The 19,691-nt window shown below is 48.8% G+C and overlaps 1 protein-coding gene across 2 annotated transcripts in view; it reads right to left on the minus strand.

Moving 5' to 3' along the window:
• Positions 1-17,104: 17,104 nt before the first annotated feature.
• Positions 17,105-19,691, minus strand: part of LOC121497357 (survival motor neuron protein) — a 41,978-nt gene continuing 39,391 nt past the window's right edge. For both annotated transcript variants that reach the window (XM_041766903.1, XM_041766904.1), the window contains one exon: positions 17,105-17,454. The gene's annotated coding sequence lies outside the window, so the exon portion shown is untranslated. The remainder of the gene's footprint in view (positions 17,455-19,691) is intronic.

Genomic DNA, 19,691 nt, shown 5'->3' on the forward strand with positions numbered 1-19,691 from the left:
ATAGTACTTCACTGTTAATTTGGTTTTCTGTTGTTTTGAGTTATAATGTTTTCAAAGTCATTATACATTATTGTTTTTAAGTTACTTGTAATAATTAAATTGATACGTTAATTTCATTGCTTTATAATTAAAGTAAATACAGAATTATTTATTTTTCTTCAATTTTAGTGTAAAAGGAAAATTAACTATAAGTTCATAGAAGATGAAAATTAAGCAATAGTTAGGCAATTATTACTGTTCCACCCATCTGAGGGGTCTCTGAGCTGAACTAAGGAATCATAATATAAATATACATCTCGTGCATCTACTACTATTTCATAGCTGTGACCAAAAGGGGTCTTTTTAGGTCTAAACATTCAGTCACAAGATGACCGCGGCCGCACATGGCACCAGTATACTGCAGGGGATATTGAAGAGGAGCCGCGGGCGGCCGGGAGGGCAGCATGGAACAGTGTTCCTCAGCCGCAGCCCTGGAGCAGTCACCCGGCTGCAGTTCAGGTGCCAGGTGAGGGGTCCTTCATAGGCTGCCAAGGCCACTGTCTCTTGCATGAAGTCCCTGAGCACAACTTCCAGGGGCCCCACAGGGGACGTGTCTGTTTTGAGACACACCCCCCCTCAGAAGAGCCCCAGGCATGGCGTTCCCAGAAGGTATTTATGGTACATCCAGTCCAGATACACTTTAGTAGTCAGGAGTCATTTTACCACAGTTAAGTTGCCCGGAACCTAGGTGACACTCCTGCGTCCTTCGTCAGTTACCATGAGGGCTTAACTGAAGGGGACACTGGCAGTGAAGGAAAAGGTCTTGTTAACCCTTCCCTTCCCTGAGGTAGGCCTCTTGCATCCTCTGTGATGACTGGTTAAGTATTTTACGTAATGGAGCGTATCTACTACCACCGTGTTGTGGATTTGCGGTCTGACCCTGGCCTACCTCTTCCTTCAGGCTAACAAAGTCAGAGTCGTGGTGTCTGTCTCCAGTAGCGTCACTCAGGCTCACACCCAGGGGCCATTTAACTTAATCCCCCTCAATTTTGCCACTGTTTTCACCAGAAAAACTTAGATGAGGATGTATGATAAGGTCCCTGTTTTGGGTTCAATTATAGGCAGAAATCTCCCCAGGGTATATCCCTTTGAGAGTACTTAGGTTTCCATAGCAAAGGTCTATTTTTTTTTTTTAAAGATTTTATTTATTTATTAATGAGAGACACAGAGAGAGAAAGAGGCAGAGACACAGGCAGAGGGAGAAGCAGGCTCCATGCAGGGAGCCCGACGGGGGACTCGTTCCGGGGTCTCCAGGATCACGCCCTGGGCCGAAGGCGGCGCTAAACCGCTGAGCCACCTGGGCTGCCCAGGTGTATGTATTTTAAATCTACAAACGTTACTCTAGATTGAGTTTCACTGTGATGTTTATAATTTTATAAATAACAATTCTTAGTGAAGAACATTGTCAGAAAAGACACCGTGTAGGGCACTCGGGTGGCTCAGCGGTTCAGCATCTGCCTTCAGCCTAGGGTGTGACCCCGAGGTCCCCGGATCGAGTCCCGCATCCGGCTCCCTGCAGGGAGCCTGCTTCTCCCTCTGCCTGGGTCTCTTGCCTCTCTCTGTGTCTCTCATGAATAAATAAAATCTTTAAAAAAACAAAATAAAACAATGGAACCGTCTATTCACAGATCTTGAACTGAGCCCAGACATACGCATCCTCAGTTGCAGGTGCACGCCCACACGCACAGAGATGTAATGTGGCCAAATGAAAGTAAGAGATCCCTCTCCTATGAGTCCTCCTCTCAGCCTGGACCTAATGGCTCTTTATGTGGAAGCAGCTTGCAGCTTGAGGTAACCAGGTAACTGCTGGCTTCCCTCCTCATGTTCTGTGGGCAGAGGTTCGCAGGGGCTCGTAGGAGATGCCTTCAACGAGACCACCTGATTTAGAAGAATGGCCCTGAGCGGTCACCTCTCGCAAAGTTGCATCTATTAGAGACACCGCCTCCGTCCCTTCTCTAAAGGGGACATCGTAGAGAAAGTACTGGCTTGTTTAGGATGAAGGAACAGCCGTGGTGATCTGAGACTGTTGGTTCTGGTCGTTGTTTTCCCCCTCGGAACTTCACAATATACAATAGTGAAGGCGACGAACATTAGAGGTCCTCCTGCAGGGTGTGGCTTTCTCAGTTCTGCTATTGAATTCAGGAAGAGATTCCTTAATGCTTAGCATTCATTATGAAAAGTAGATTTATTTTAAGGACTTTTTAAACACCTACCTTTGGGATCCCTGGGTGGCGCAGCAGTTTAGTGCCTGCCTTCGGCCCAGGACGTGATCCTGGAGTCCTGGGATTGAGTCCCACATCGGGCTCCCTACATGGAGTCTGCTTCTCTCTCTGCCTGTGTCTCTGCCTCTCTCTGTGTCTCTCATGAATAAATAAATAAAATCTTTAAAATAAATAAATAATAAACACATACCTTTTACTTCATATTCTTTTCTTTATTTGGCCTGACAGTCATCATCTTTTAATTGAAGCATTGTAGTCCTTTTGTGTTTAATACGCCTGCTGATATATTTGGCTTTACGTCAACCATCTTACTCTGTGCTATTTGTTTCAACTATTTCTTCTCACCCCCCTCTTTTTTTTTTTTTTTTTGTATTGACAGTCTTCCACCATTTTATGTCTTTCCTTATGTAGTTTGGAAATTGTATGCTCTATTTTTATTCTTTTATCCTAAACTGTATAATACACAGCATCACTTCCCTAGGTCCTCTAGAAAGTAGAACCTGAGACAGAAATGGACGTATTGGAAGGTGCTGGTCCAGGGACATGAGTGTAGGAAAGTCAAGCAGGTCCTGATGTCATGTGACCCAGCATGGCCAGACCTGGTCCCGAGCTGTGAAGTCCTAGGTGTCCCCCAGCGTGCAGTGTGGAGTCAGAGTGGGGGACTTCTCAGGAGATTTATTTATTTTTATTTTATTTTAATTTTTTTTAAAGACTTTATTTATTCATAGAGACAGAGAGAGAGAGAGGCAGAGACACAGGCAGAGGGAGAAGCAGGCATCATACAGAGAGCCTGACGTGGGACTCGATCCCGGGTCTCCAGGATCAAGCCCTGGGCTGCAGGCGGCGCTAAACCACTGTGCCACCGGGCTGCCCTCTCAGGAGGTTTATAAGGAGAAACTGACCCTCTGAGTGGTCCTTTGAAGGGAAGAAGGAGGGCCGTGTGATTTCCTAACGTCTTCATCGCGCCTTACCCATTGGCCGAGGCCTGCCACACACAGCTGGGCCATTGTCATCCGGAAGCTGCTCAGAAAGCCAGAGCTCGGGATCCCTGGGTGGCGCAGTGGTTCAGTGCCTGCCTTTGGCCCGGGGCGCAATCCTGGAGACCCAGGATTGAGTCCCATGTCAGGCTCCCTGCATGGAGCCTGCTTCTCCCTCTGCCTGTGTCTCTGTCTCTCTCTCTGTGTGTGACTATCATGAAAAAAAAAAAAAAAAGAAAGCCAGAGCTCATGCGCAGGGGTGTGGCTTGGCAGCTGACTCTGGACGGCGGAGAGGCAGCCGGGGCACATAGGCGGGGTGTACTTCGATGGGGAGGTGGGCAAGGGCTGGGAAAGAAGTAAGCAGCCACCAGAATGTGAGGAGGCACCAGAAATTTGTGTTCTGGGGCACCTGGGTGCCTCAGTCAGGTAAGCATCCGACCCTTGATTTTGGCTCAGACAATGATCTCAGGGTTGTGGGATCGAGCCGCGCGTCCAGTTCTGCCCTCAGTACAAAGTCTGTTTCAGATCATCTTTCCTTGTCCCTCTGCTCGCTCGCTCGCTCACTTTCCAACAACAAAAAAGAAATGTATGTCTAATACGTATAACATCAAGACTCCAAAGTTGATATATTCCCCTCCCCTCCCCCAGATAATACACCAAACCTCATTTACCTTTCTCCTCATTTCTGTATTATTGTTACTGTATATATAATTCTTTCCTTTGTTATTTGTATTATTACTTGTGTTAATCAATGAGTGTTTATAAAAATCTCACACATAGGGCAGCCTGGGTGGCTCAGCGGTTTGGGGCCGCCTTAAGTCCAGGGCACAGTCCTGGAGACCTGGGATCGAGTCCTACGTCGGGCTCCCTGAAGGAGCCTGCTTCTCCCTCTGCCTATGTCTCTGCCTCTCTCTCTCTTTCTCTCTCATGAATAAATAAATAAAATATTTTAAAAAATAAAATAAAATCTCACACATAGGCAGCTCTTTGTGCCCATGGGTCCTGTCCCCATGTTTTAATAAGACCTCCTTTTTGCATCCCCCCCAGGACATATTTACATATTTGAAAAAATAACATTTACCACTTTTGTGGCTTTTCATTTCTTCCTACATCTCAGATTTATTTAGGATCATTTTCCTTCTACCTCAAGTACATCCTTTAGAATATACTAGGTAGTGCTCAGAGTATACCATGTGCTACCTATTAGTGTAAGGAAAAAGGAAAAATAAAATTATGTTTGTATTAGTGCAAGGAAACACTGGAAGACAATAGAGATAATCAGTAAACCCAAAAGTTGGTTCAACAAACTCAACAAATCTTTAGCTAGATTGACCAAGAAAAAAAAGAGTCAAATTACTAGGCTCAAGCATGACAAACCTCACGTTGGGCATAGAAATTACTTAAAAAACAAAGAAACCAAAAACTATATTTTGGGGCATGTGGCTGGCTCACTCGGTAGAGCATGTGGCTTGATCTTGGGGTTGTGAGGAGTTTTTTTTGGACAAAAAAGAAAAAGATGTCATCACTCTGGACCTGTTGAAAATAAAGATCGTACCATGAGTGCTGTGAACAGCTGGGACAACGAGCGACTGTTAATGGGCGGGCATACGGCCGCTTTCTGGAACGATGGAAATAATCTAAGACGGTGGTAGCGATGACTGTGCAACTCAGTGAGCCGACTAAAAACTATTAAATTGTACACTCTGCTAGTTCAGGTGTGTGGTATGTGAAGTTTCTCTCAATAAGGCTCTTAAAAAACAAGATACCCAGGGAGCTCGTAAGGGTGGTTGTCTGAGGTGGTGGCATAGAACCGGGTGGGTGCAAGGATGAGGGTGAGAATTCTTAAAAATGGTTTTATAGAGTTCAAGTTTTATGAGCTATATAAGCAAATTAGTCAAGAATAAAATGAAGTGTGTGGCACCCTGGGAAGCCGTAGTGAAGCCAATGAAAAGAACGTAGTTGAAGGGGCCGAATCCTCACGCCAAGGAGGAGGGAAGAGTAAGGGAAGAGGCGCCTTTCCACGTTCCCCCCCCACCCCCCGGGGCGCCCTCCTGCAGGGGTGACGGGCCCGGTGGAGGCTTTTATGAGCTTTAAATTCTTTATTTCCCCTGAATAAGTTGCTGTTTGAGACCCCTCAGGCCAGGGTCCTGGGAATCCAGCCCAGCTGCGTCGTTACTAATCCTCTAACCCTGGCACTCCGCCACCTCCCTGGGGCTCCTGGGCGTTGGGATGCGCCCCGAGAAAGGGCCCCAAGCCCTAACCGGGGTCAGTGCACCCTCGGGCCCAGGGGCAGTCCTGTGGAGGGTAATGACGTGAAAGTGCTGAGAATGGCCGGGAGGAGCTGGGAGGCCGCCGGGAGGTCCCCTCAGGGTCCCCCAAAGGCACCGGGCGCCAGGGTCCGGCTGAGGCAACGCTGCGGGCCTAACGGAGGCGGCGGGGACGCTGAGCCAGGAGGCCGAGAGGCTCGCAGGGTCTGTAGGTGCGCGTGGGTCACCGCTCCGGGGTTTTTAAGGGAAGTGACAGTACTCAGCCCAGGCCTTTCTCTTCTGGGAACAGAGTTCCCCTCGTGCCATATATTTTGATGCTGAAACTGGATTTTTAAATGAGTTCTAGGGGTTCCCGGGTGGCTCGGTTAAGCGCTCAGCTCTTGGTTTCGGCTCAGGTCATGACCTCGGGGTTGTGGGGTCTGCTTGAGATTCTCCTCCTGGGGGTGCTGGGTGGGGTACACAGCAGCCCTCGGCTCAGGTCAGGGTCCTGGGGTCCCGGCACCACCCGCATCGGTGCCCTGCTCAGCGGGGAGCCCGCTTCTCCCTCTTCCTCTGCTCTTCCCTGTGCTCCCACCGTGCTCCCTCGCTCGTGCTCTCACGAGTGAGAACTCGTTCACTCTCAAATAAAATCTTGTAAGAAGGGGATCCCTGGGTGGCCCAGTGGTTTAACGCCTGCCTTCGGCCCCGGGCACAGTCCTGGAGTCCCGGGATCGAGTCCTGTGTCGGGCTCCCTGCATGGAGCCTGCTTCTCCCTCTGCCTGTGTCTCTGCCTCTCTCTCTGTGACTATCATAAGTAAATAAAAATTAAAAAAAAAAAAATCTTGTAAACGAAACAAAGGTTTTGCCTCTGCCCCTCCCCACACCACGCTCACACACTCTCTCTCTGAAAATAAAATCCTAAATGAGTTCTAAGTGTCAAATAAGACACTGACAACTATACTAGAATTAAAATGACTTTTAAAAAAGCCTGGAGCTCATTAGGGAGGCCCGTTCTCGGCTGTCACAGACCTGCATCGGCCCCTGGGCTCGGGCTGCAGGTGGCATCTCTGCAGGTCCTCTGGGGACTGTGATTGACGCGGAGGTAGGAAGACCGCTGCCCCTCGTCGTGTAGCGGACGTGCCCAGAATTTAAAAGCAGGTTTTAGGGGATCCCTGGGTGGCTCAGCACCTTAGACCTGCCTCCGGCCCAGGGCGGGATCCTAATGTTCAGCGGATACAAGTATGTCCTTATAATAGACAAGAAGGTTCACAATCAATGTTAAAAACGGACCAGAAGGAATCGTGTACGTCATCAGTAAATATGTAGAAGGTAGAATTTTACGTTTAAAAGGATCCAATCCGGGCTGCCTGGGGGCGCAGCGGTTGAGCAAGCGTCTCCCTTCGGCCCAGGGCGTGACCCCGGGTCCCGGGACCCTTCCCCGCAGGGAGCCTGCTTCTCCCTCTGCCTGTGTCTCTGCCTCTCCCTCTCATGAATAAATAAAATCTTAAAAAATAAAAATAAATGAAGTTACATGCATGTGACTTGAACCTACCAGGTGCCTTACTTAGTGGGGAACAGACCGGGAGGCCAACGTCCACCCGGGACAAGCCCGCCCTGTTTCACGAACATCTCAGGAAGTGAGTTCAAGTCCCCTGCAAAGACGGAGCCGGTAGCTGAAGGCTCACTTTTGGCATCCTGGAGCGTGACACGGTCACCGCCGGAGTCTGGGGCGTGGGTGTCCACACTGGCTCCTCCAAGGCAGTTGAAACACTTCATTCACTGTATTTTTTTCCCAAGAGAAGGATCAACTGGGCCCGGGGCCAGCCCGTCGCAGGTCCCTGGGGCCTGGGCGGTCAGCTGTGGGTGCCGCTGGCTTGCTGGCCTGGGGTCCGCAGGGCTCCTGCCCCACGTGGGTGGTGCAGGCGCCAGGCCCAGCCCCAGTGGACCCTCCCGGCTGCGGCCCCTCCCCCCGCCAGCCCCCCCAGCTCTGTCCTCAGGGCCCAAGGGGCTCGGCTCGTGGGGTAGGTGGTCTGGAGCCCAAGAGCCTGGGGAGCAGGTGCTGCAGGTGACAGATGGCCATGCGGACAGCGGCCTGCAGCGGACACCGGGCCAGCCAGCTGGCAGCACCTGTGGGGATGGGTGCTGCCCCCGCAGGGAGGCAGAGACACTGAGCCCAAGGCTCCCGCACTAGACCCGGTGTTAATTTTTTTGTTTTAATTTATTCTTTTTTAATTTTTTTTTTTTTTTTTTAATGATAGTCACACAGAGAGAGAGAGAGGCAGAGACACAGGCAGAGGGAGAAGCAGGCTCCATGCGGGGAGCCCGACGTGGGACTCCATCCCAGGTCTCCAGGATTAGGCCCTGGGCCGAAGGCAGGCGCCAAAGCGCTGCGTCACCCAGGGATCCCTAATATTATTATTATTAATTATTAAAGATTTTACGTATTTATTCCTGAGAGAGAGCGAGGCCGAGCCCCAGGCAGAGGGAGCAGCAGGCGCCCCGCGGCCCCGACACGGGACTCGAACCCCGGACCCGAACCCCGGACCCGGGTCTCGACCTGGGCCCCGCGCGGGCAGCCCAGGAGCCCCGAAGACTTTCGGTGGATCGATTTCTCCCCCGACTCGTCAGTCGTTCTCGAGGGGCGGGTCCTGGAAGCGCCAGGCCCGGTGGGCGGAGGTGCTGGCGGCCCCTGGGTCCCCGCCTCTCGGTCGTGCACCTGCTCCGCGCGGGAAGGGGCGGGGCGGGGCGGGTCCCCGCGGGTCAGTGGGCCGCAGGTTCCGCGGGCGCTTTCACACCTCGCCCCGCTCCTCCTCCTCCTCCTCGTGCTTGAGGTTTTGGAAACCAGTGTCCTCTGGGAGTGGGAAGGAAGGGGGAGGGGGGCAGGGGAGAAGGGAGGGGGGCCGCGAGCCGCTCAAGTGCCCGGGGTGTCGCTCGGGCTCCGGCCGTCAGACTGGACGCCACCTCCTCCCCGTCCTCCCCGTCCTCCTCATCCTGCCCGCCCTCCCCCGCCCTCCCCCTCCGTCCTCTCGTCCCCAGTGTGGGGGCTCCGGGCGCCCACCCCTCTGCACGGCTGGGGCCCGGCCTGCCTCGGCCTTCCCTGGGGCTCCGTGTCTCCGCGCGCCTCTCCCGCCGCGCCGTGACCTCGGGCGGAGGGCAGGGTGCGGCCGGGAGGGCGCGGGAGCGGGGGCTGCGGGGGGCCGCTCCCCTCCCCGACCCTGGGCGCCCCGCGGTCCCTGCAGGGTTCTCCGCAAAGCAGGGGGAGGCGGGCGCGGGGGCGACGGCGCGCGCTGGGCCCAGGGCGGCCCGGCCCGGATTGAGTCCGGTCGGCTCCCCGCGGGGCGCCTCTGCTCCCTCTGCCTGGGCCCCGCCCCCCCACCTCGACTGACCCGGGCCTCCAGAGGACGTGGCCCGACGGGCATCAGCGGATCACCCAGGTCCTTCACATGATGACCACAGAAGGGTCACAGCCCACCCGGGGTGGAACTGGGCCTGACTGTCTCCGCCGCCCAGACCACTTGTTGCTCTACCACCACTCGGAAGGAGCCTTAGTTTTGAACTAGAGTTTATCTTTTAAAAATTTTAAATAAAATTTTAATTTTTTTAAAGATTGTATTTATTTATTAATGAGAGACACACACAGAGAGAGAGAGAGAGAGAGAGAGAGAGAGAGGGACAGAGACACAGGCAGAGGGAGAAGCAGGCTCCATGCAGGGAGCCTGACATGGGACTCGATCTTGGGTCTCCAGGATCAGGCCCTGGGCTAAAGGCGGCACTAAACCGCTGAGCCACCCAGGCTGCCCTAAATAAAATTTTAAATTACAGTGTTTAATTTTTTATATATATTTTTAAGATTTTATTTATTCATGAGACACCCAGAGAGAGAAGCACAGACCCAGGCAGACCCTCCTGCTCCCTGCAGGAGGCCCGACATGGAACTCGATCCCGAGACCCCAGGGTCACGCCCTGAGCCCAAGGCAGCCACTGAGCCCCAGTGGTCTGGCCCAAGTGGTCTGGGCGGCTGAGGCAACGTCAGTGCCCTCAGCTTCCATTTGTAGGGAGTTCTGTTGTTTTGTTCAGTAGCTGAAATACAAGTATCCCACTTCTCACAAGCCTTCATCCTCATCAGTCCTACAGAGGCCTCCATCGCCACCTGTTTCTTTAACCTGTAGACCCCTGAGGTGCCGGTGGCCTAGTGGGTGAAGCAGCCAACTCTTGATTTCAGCTCAGGTCATGACCTGAGGTTGCAGGGAGCACTGAGCCAGGCTGCACCCCAAGCAGGGGAGTCTGCTCCCCCCGACCCTCCCACAGCTTGTGCATACTCACTGTCTCACTCTAAAATAAATACCTCTTAGAAGATCCAGGGAGGGGATCCCTGGGTGGCTCAGCGGTTTAGCGCCTGCCTTTGGCCCAGGGTGCGATCCTGAAGACCTGGGATTGGGTCCCACATCCCGCTCCCTGCATGGAGCCTGCTTCTCCCTCCTCCTGTGTGTCTCTGCCTCTCTCTCCCTCTATCATGAATAAATAAATACAAATAAATCTTAAAAAAAAAAAAAAAAAAAAAAGAAGATCCAGGGAGGGTTTTCACTTTTACAAAGAAAGGAACAAAGAGGGATCCCTGGGTGGCGCAGCGGTTTGGCGCCTGCCTTCGGCCCAGGGCGTGATCCTGGAGACCCAGGATCGAGTCCCACATCGGGCTCCCGGTGCATGGAGCCTGCTTCTTCCTCTGACTGTGTCTCTGCCCCCTCCCTCCCTCCCTCTCTCTCTTCTCTGTGTGACTATCACAAATAAATAAAAATTTAAAAAAAATCTTTATTCCCGGGCAGCCCTGGTGGTGCAGCGGTTTAGCGCCACCTACAGCCCAGGGCGTGATCCTGGAGACCCTGGATCGAGTCCCATGTCAGGCTCTCTGATGCCTGCTTCTCCCTCTGCCTGTGTCTCTGCCTCTCTCTCTCTGTCTCTATGAATAAATAAATAAAATATTAAAAAAAAAAGAAAGGAACAAAGATTGCCCAGCCTGTGTGCCACAGCAAGTCCTCGAGGGGCCGCCTAAGCTGAGGGGCCCCGTGGGGAGTCCCCTTGGGCCATGTGGGCGTCTGCCCCCTCCCCCCATCCGTTCTGCACTCTCGGTAGCAGGAGGCGATCCAAGCAGTCTCACAGAGGTCGTCTCTGGGGTCTGAGGAAGCTCAGAAAGTTTTCCATGTCAATCATTTGCTTCTTTGCTTTCTGCTGTTTTGGTCTATGAAAATGGGCCTGCTCTACTTTGGAGCAGCACAGGAAACCTGCATATTATTTTTTTATTGTGATTTCTCTGCTTGCCAGTAACTTAGTATAACTGATCTAGGAAAGACGTTGGGGTTTTGATCTGATGGCCAAGAAAGAATTCCTGAGACGTCTTTGATGCAAAAGGCTGTTTTGTTGTTGTTGTTGTTGTTTTTTTAAGATTTTAGGTTTTTTTTTTTATTTTTATTTATTTATGATAGTCACACAGCGAGAGAGAGAGAGGCAGAGACACAGGCAGAGGGAGAAGCAGGCTCCATGCACCAGGAGCCTGACGTGGGATTCGATCCTGGGTCTCCAGGATCGCGCCCTGGGCCAAAGGCAGGCGCTAAACCACTGCGCCACCCAGGGATCCCTGTTGTTGTTTTTTAAAGATTTTATTTATTTATTTATTTAGTTTTTTTTTTTTTTTTTTTTTTTTTAGATTTTATTTATTTATTCATGACAGAGAGACAGAGAGAGGCAGAGACCCAGGCAGGGGAGCAGCAGGCTCCCCGCTGACGGCCCCTGGCAGCCTTTAGCCTGCAACGGACCGGGGGCCCGGACCTCTGCGATGTCCCTGCCGGCCACAGGACCGTGTGCTCTGCTCCTCCTCTCTGGTCCCGTCTGCACCGTGACGTTCAGGACAGAACAGGGTGTCGTCTGACGGCGAGCAGGGACCCCGGGGACAGTGACCGCCCCAGGCTGACGGGGCGGCCGGGAGCTGAGGGGAGAAACACACGGCGACTCCAGGAGGCCGGGGCTCAGCAGCACCCGAGCGGCCTCAGTTTACAGAACGTGCCGTGGTTTGCAAGAAATAGGCGATCTTCCCGGGCCCCGATTCCAGGAGCAACTCCCTACGGTCATGCTGTTAAGGCTCTTCCAGAGGGAAGGACGGCTCAGCTGCGGGAGGCAAGGCCTCGGACCGGGCCCCGACTCCCCGGCCGTCTGCCCGCCTTGGGCCCTGCCCTCCCCGGCTTCGGGCACCGAAGGCCACTCAACAATCCTCGGCCGTGAGCTCAGGCCTCATCCTACCAAGCACCCCCTCCGCCCCCCCACCCTGGTCTCGCCCGCCTTGGCCCCTCCGGGAGCCCGGGGGTATCAGAGGAGCCCGTTCAGGCAGTGGTGCCGGCTCTGCCAACATGGGCTGCTAGAAAGATCTCGGGTGGAGGAGCTGCCAGCAGCTGGGCGGGAGGGACGGTGCTAGCTCCTTGGGTCTCACCAGGACCCCCCAGTGACCAAGCTTTCCAGGTGCCTGCTGGGGGGACAGGTCTCTATAGAGCCCAGATCTACTACTGCAGGGAAGGTGGTGAAGGGGGCATTTGGACATGAAAAGCAACAACCTGATAAAACTAATACTGACTAAATAATTCAGACTTAAAGCAAAAAGAACCTAGAATTTTTTTTAAGCTTGACTGATGGGGTATACGCGAGCGCACGTTACAGCAAACTTCTCACATATGATCTACAAGACGGGTAGCGGCTGGTTTCCAGGAGGGGGCCAGGAGGCCGCGGATAGGAAGGGGCAGGTTTGACTCCTCTCTCTCTTGCAGATCTTAAAAGTGGTATTTTAAAAACAAATAGAAAAAAAAAAACAAATAGAACTCCATGTCAATAATCTCTCTAAAGCTTCTGATGAGGGCTTCTAGGATAAGGCAGGGCAGCAAAGTATGGCCTGAGCCTGTGCAGTCTGCACTACGACTCTTTTTTACGTTTTTAAAGGTTTCAAAAATAGGTGACAGAGACTATCCTAGATAACCTGCAAAGCTAAAATAACTCCGGCCCTTTACAAACAATGGAATACGGCCATGACAAAGTATTTTTAGACTAGAAGAGTACTGGGCCCTTTTATTCTAGTCCACATTGTTTCCACAGGACACCCAGGCCATCCCTCCCTGCCCTGGCGCTCAGCCTGACGTTTCTAAACTTCTCCCTTTCTGATCACGTCTTCCAATCCTCTCCAACTCCCTAAATCCTTGCATGGTACCCACGTCAAAACATCTCCTACGATCCTCAACCTCTTATCCAAACGATACCTACAATTTCTCGTTCTAATTCCATATTTTTCAAATTTTTACCATGACTTTCATTTATTTATTTATATTTTTTTAAGGATTTTATTCACTTATTCATAGAGACACACACAGAGGCAGAGATACAGGCAGAGGGAAAAGCAGGCTCCATGTAGGGAGCCGGACGCGGCACTTGATCCCGGGTCTCCAGGACCAGGCCCCGGGCCGAGGGGGCGCTAAACTGCTAAACAAGCCGGGCTGCCCTACCATTACTTTCTTTTCTTTTCTTTTTAAATTTTTATTTATTTATTCATTAAGACACACAGAGAGACAGAGAGAGGCAGAGACACAGGCAGAGGGAGAAGCAGGCTCCAGGCAGGGAGCCCGAGGCGGGACTCGATCCAGGGTCTCCAGGATCACACCCGGGGCTGCAGACGGCGCCAAACCGCTGCACCATCGGGGCTACCCCCTACCATGACTTCCAGTAAGAAATTTCATCTAAACAACTGACACATTCATAAACATGTATACAAATGGACCGAAGTTCACAAAAACTCTAAATGTTGTAAATGATTTTACTAAAACCAAAATATAACCAATTCAGGAAAACAAAATTTCTTGAGAGGGATGCCTGGGTGGCTCACTGGGTTAAGCATCTTGGGGTCCCTGGATGAGTCCTACATCGGGCTCCCCGAAGGGAGCCTGCTTCTCCCTCTGCCTGTGTCTCCGCCTCTCTGTGTCTCTCATGAATAAATAAAATTTTAAAAAAATCTTTGAGAGAGTTGTTCGTATGGGGCTATATTCAGTTGTTCTTACGTTCTCTCCCACAGGCTTTCCCTTCATTCCACCTAAGCAGCTCTCAGGAGAGTTACCGATGAGCTCGACATCACTCAATTCAATAAACACTTCTCACTCCTCATCCATTACTCGTTAATAACAGCTGACCCAGTAGATGTGGCCCATCACTCCCTCCTCAAATGCTTCATTTGGCTTCCAGGGGACCCTTTCTGGTTTTCTCCTAACTCACTGAGACTTCCCTCAGTCTCCTTTACTGCTTTTTCTCATGTCTGACCTCTGAACTCTAGGGGTATTCCAGAGTTCTCTGACATCTCTACGGAAATACCCTGCTTGGGAATCCCTGGGTGGCTCAGTGGTTTAGCGCCTACCTTTGGCCCAGGGCGTGATCCTGGAATCCCAGGATCAAGTCCCACATCAGGCTCCCTGCATGGAGCATGCTTCTCCCTCTGCCTGTGTCTCTGCCCCTCTCTCTCTCTGTCTTTCATGAATAAATAAATAAATAAAATCTTAAAAAAAAAAAAAGAAAAAAAAAAGAAAGAAAAGAAAGAAAAGAAAAGAAAGAAAGACCCTGCTTGGAGATGTGGTCCTGATGAACAGCTTGAAATTCCAAGTCTATGCTAACTTAACTTCTACATTTTCATCTCTAGCCCAGTTCTCTCCTCTGAAATCTTTTTTTATTTTTATTTTTTTTGGAGTTCAATTTGCCAACATATAGCATAACACCCAGTGCTCATCTCAAGTGCCCCACTCAGTGCCCATCACCCAGTCACCCCAGCCCCCCGCCTACCTCCCCTTCCACTACCCCTTGTTCGTTTCCCAGAGTTATCCACTCTGAAATCTTGAATCGTATCTAACTCCTCGTATTATGAGTTTCGACTCAGATTTCACCTGTCTAAACCCAGCTCCTATCCTTCCTTTCCCACAAGTACCCTTTATGCCAACTTCTCTATTAAATTCCACCTTTGCTCTTTCACTTGTTGAGGCCCCAAACCTAGGGAGTCGTCCTTAATTTCTCTTGCTTCTCCCTATGTCATCTACTGGCAAAGGCTGAGCTCTACTTAAAAAATACACTCAGATCCAACCACTACTAACCACTAACTAGTCAGCCTGCTGCCTCTCTTGATACTTAAGATCTATTTTCAACACGTAGTAGTCATAAGACATTTTAAAATAAATCAGATCATGCTATACTTTTGGTTCAAAACTTTCCAATGGGAACACCTGAGTGGCTCACTGGTTTAGCGTTTGCCTTCAGCTCAGGGTGTGATCCCAGGATCCAGGATCAAGTCCTGCATCGGACTCCCTGCAGGGAGCCTGCTTTCCCTCTACCTGTGTCTCTGCGTCTCTCCTCTCTGTGTCTCTCATGAATAAATACATCTTTAAAAACAAAACAAAACTTTCCAATGGATCTCAGATGAATACAAACACAAAAGACCTTACAGTGGCCTACATGTGACCTGACCCCTAGTTACCTCCCGAAATCCCAACACTTTAATCTCTCCTCCTCACTCACTTCCATTCCAGCCACACTGGTTTCGCCATTCCCTGAACATGCCAAACTCACCCTTAGGGCCTTTGTACTTGTTTCCTTTGACAGAGAGGTGCTCTCTCTACTTATGTGAATGGCTCTCATTTCCTTCACATCCCTGCTCAGATGTTACCTCAGCTTCCCTGGCCATTCTTTTTTATAAATTTATTTTATTTATTTATTTATTTATTTATTTATTTATTTATTTATTTATTATTTATTTATTTATTATTATTTTGGATTTTATTTATTTATTCATGAGACACAGACACACACACACACAGAGGCAGAGACATAGGCAGAGGAAGAAGCAGGCTCCATGCAGGGAACCTGACATGGGACTCGATCCTGGGGCTCCAGGATCAGGCCCTGGGCTGAAGGCAGTGCTAAACCGCTGAGCCACCCGGGCTGCCCTTTTTAAAAAAATTTTTTAAAGTAATCTCTACTACCAAAATGGGGCTTGAACTTACAACCCCGAGATGAACAGTCACATACATTCCTGACATCAGAGTCACATGACCGAGCTTGCCAGGTGCCCCTTGACCATTCTTTTTTTAAAAAGCATCCACATTCCAACTGCACTCTGCCTAACGTCTTTCTCTACTTCATTTTTTTCTATAGCATGTATTACTATCTGGCACCTTATACATTTCACTTGTTTGCCAGTGGTCCCGACTGCTGTAAGCAGGAACTTTCATCTTTTTTTTTTTTTTTTTAAATTGCTATCTCCAAGCACATAGAAGAGTACCTAGCACATAAAACTGAGTAAATAATTGCTGAAGTGGGGATCCCTGGGTGGCGCAACGGTTTGGCGCCTGCCTTTGGCCCAGGGCGCGATCCTGGAGACCCAGAATCAAATCCCACGTCAGGCTCCCGGTGCATGGAGCCTGCTTCTCCCTCTGCCTGTGTCTCTGCCTCTCTCTCTCTCTGTGTGACTATCATAAATAAATAAAAATTAAAAAAAAAAATAATTGCTGAAGTGAATGACTTGCTTGAACCTACAACCACTTTCCAACTGTATTAGGTATTATAACAGGGCTTCCCTGTAAGAGACTCTTAATCATAAGAAACAAAGTGAGGATCACTGGAGAGGAGGCAGGTGTGCGGATGGGGTAACTGGGTGATGGACATTAAGGAGGGCACATGATGTCATTAGCACTGGGTGTTACCTGGGTGTTACCTAAGACTGATGGATCCCTGACCTCTACCTCTGAAACCAGTAATACATTCCATGTTAATTGAATTTAAATACACACACACACACACACACACACAAATAAAAGGGTTTCTAAAAATGTTGGAGAACGCAAGTAAGCTATCCTTGTAACTAAATTTAAGCTGGCACACTTACTTAGGCAATGAAATAAGTTTAAAATACTAGGTGTCAAGTAAAATAAAAATCTACTCACCTGTACAAGAAAGCTTAAGCTATAAAACACCCCACCCTGTGAAGTTTACTTACCAGGAATTGAATATTCATGTTATTCAACAAATGTGTACTGGGCAGCTACAACTATGTTAGGTACATTTAGTTTGTCCAGGTGAAACTTCTGAAGGAAACAGAACTTTTTATATTAACAACTTCTCCCACAGATAAAAAGGCGACGGAGAATCCCAGGCGCACAGATACCAAGCCTCAGACTCAACTGAAGCAACAGGATTCTCTATCCCTCCTGAGACTCTGAACTGATGGAGATACTGTCAAATGGACCGTGGATGGAACTGCAAGGCTGTGGCGAAAGCACAAAAGCGTGGGCAGCGACGTCAGGCAGTGGCATGATGACAATCTGACAAGATGACTTCCAAGAAGCAGAAAAGAGCCGTGGTCCCCGACTGGCTGGGTCCAGTCCTGAGACACCCGGCTTCACGAGCTTTGTTTCCCAACCTTGGATTATCAACAACATTGCTTTATAATTGCTTATATCTTTACACTATTACCCCTACCTAAATAAGTTCAAGTAGTTCTCTTCCTACCTTTTTATACAGATTTGTCTCACCAGATATAAAGAAAAATACTCAGTCAAGGTTAAAAAAATTTACCATTTATTTTAAAGGCATTAATAAAAAGCTTAACACACTTTATACTAGGGAAGTTACAATATACAAATGTGCTGAGTCGAAATTTTCACAGGTTGACTTTTCTGTACTACATGTGACTGAGTTAATTACTCACATTTCCATTACTGAGTTATTTAAACTGATAATTCCCTTGAAACACACAGCTTGTTATTTAAGCATGAGTCACATACAACATGTGGAAATACAGGTGACTGTGCCACCCAACCAACTCTTCATGAAGAAAAAGATGAAATTTTGTTCACATTGACCGTGGCGCATCAAAATACCATTCTCCTTGGGAGAGAGCTGCACCTGAATCTGGGGGTAAAAAAGATCTAATATAAGTATGCAGTTTCAAAATCTATTTTCTTGGACCCCTAGGTGGCGCAGCGGTTTAGCGCCTGCCTTTGGCCCAGGGCCCGATCCTGGAGACCCGGGATCGAATCCCACGTCGGGCTCCCGGTGCATGGAGCCTGCTTCTCCCTCTGCCTGTGTCTGCCTCTCTCTCTCTCTCTCTCTCTCTCTCTCTCTCTCTCTCTGTGACTATCATAAATAAATAAACATTTTAAAAAAAAGATATTAACTTTAAAAGAAAAAACAAAAAAAAAACAAAAAACAAAAAAAAATCTATTTTCTTATAAAATCAAAAGAAAAACAGAAAGCAATATACTCATCAAGATAAATAAAACTAGAAGAAAATATGCTAATATAAAGACTTAATGCAATACTAAATTCAATCTTTATGGGATAATTACACAAATTGTGAAATTCATAGAATATGCAAAATTATTCAAAAAAATTTAAGGAACACTGGTTCCTAACAGGATTAAACACATTTATATAAAACAATGATCAAAACTATGTATTAAAGGGGTGCCTGGGTGGCTCAGTCAGTTAAGTGTCTGCCTTGGCTCAGGTCATGATGATGCCAGAGTCCCAGGATAGAGCTGCGTCCACTTTCTGCTCTGCAGAGAGTCTGCTTTTCCCCTCTCAGTCTGCCCTCTCCTACTGCTTTCCCTCTGCTTGCGCTCACTTTCTTGCTTATTCTCTCTTTCAAATAAATAAATAAAATCTTTCGGGGAAAAAAAAATCATGTATTAAACACAAAAAAACCAGGGCACCTGGGTGGCTCAGTTGGTTCAGCATCTGCCTTTGGTTCAGGTCATGATCCTGGGGTCCTGGGACTGAGCCCAGAGTCCAGATCCCTGCTCAGCGGTGAGTATGCTTGTCCCTCTCTCCCTCTGGTCCTCAACCACCCCATCCTTCCTCTGTCCCCCGCTTATGCTCGCTCTTGCTCTCTCAAATCTTAAAAAAACAACAGTGATTACAATACAAACATCATCCAACTATAATACAACTGGTAATTAAACCTAATCACCAAGAAATTGGGATCCCTGGGTGGCGCAGAGGTTTGGCGCCTGCCTTTGGCCCAGGGTGCGATCCTGGAGACCCGGGATCGAATCCCACGTCGGGCTCCCGGTGCATGGAGCCTGCTTCTCCCTCTGCCTATGTCTCTGCCTCTCTGTCTCTCTCTCTGTGTGTGACTATCATAAATAAATAAAAATTAAAAAAAAAAATTAAAATACTACACTTTTCTAGAGTTGAAAACAAAACTCAAAGTACGTAGAAAATGGTAACGATTCTACGTAACAGAATCTACAGAATACAACTACATCACTGTCCAGAAAAAAATTCATTGTCCTATGATAATCTTTTAATAAATCCATAAGAAGGAATCTGTAAATTTATAAGGAAAGCAAAAAGAGGAAATTAATTCCTGGTATATCATCTGGGTCCAATGGGTCCTATCTTAGTTTTTGAGTTTCTGTTTTGAGCACTTCTAGTAACAATTTGTAAGGCCTCATGACTCACTCTTTGTTAGAGGTCTGCCAAAGAACAGAGAAACTTTACTTAGAATAATAAACATAGGGCAGCCCGGGTGGCTCAGCAGTTCAGCGCCGCCTTCAGCCCAGGGTGTGATCCTGGAGTCCCGGGATCGAGTCCTACGTCGGGCTCCCTGAAGGAGCCTGCTTCTCCCTCTGCCTGTGTCTCTGCCTCTCTCTCTCTCTCTCTGTGTCTCTCATGAATAAAAAAATAAAATGTTTAAAAAAAATTTCTTTTAAAAAGAATAAGGATAAAACTCCTATCTTGCAATTATGCTATAATGCTACTGGATTCTTTTATAAATCTAAAATATAGAATTTTAGTGATTTTATTATCACATCTTGAATATTTTATTATTCTTCATCTCTGTATTTATTTTACTGTAGCTCATTGTGGTAGCGAGCCTTTAAGATTGTCCCCAATGATACCTGCCTTCTGGTATGCATGCCCTTGTATAATCCCCTCCAGTTGACAGTGTCATCCTATTCCCGTGACTTTAGTGAGTTGGACTTACTTCTAAAGAATAGAAAAAGGCGGAAGGGGCAGGGTGTGATGCAGAAACTGAGTTATTAAAGTGGGTGTGGGGAAGCCTGAGTAACTCAGCAGTTGAGCATCTGCCTTCAGCTCAGGGCATGATCCTCAAGTCTGGGGATTGAGTCCCGCATCAGACT

Source organism: Vulpes lagopus, chromosome 8, assembly GCF_018345385.1.
Source record: "Vulpes lagopus strain Blue_001 chromosome 8, ASM1834538v1, whole genome shotgun sequence".
In the NCBI taxonomy this organism is placed as follows: Eukaryota; Metazoa; Chordata; class Mammalia; order Carnivora; family Canidae; genus Vulpes; species Vulpes lagopus.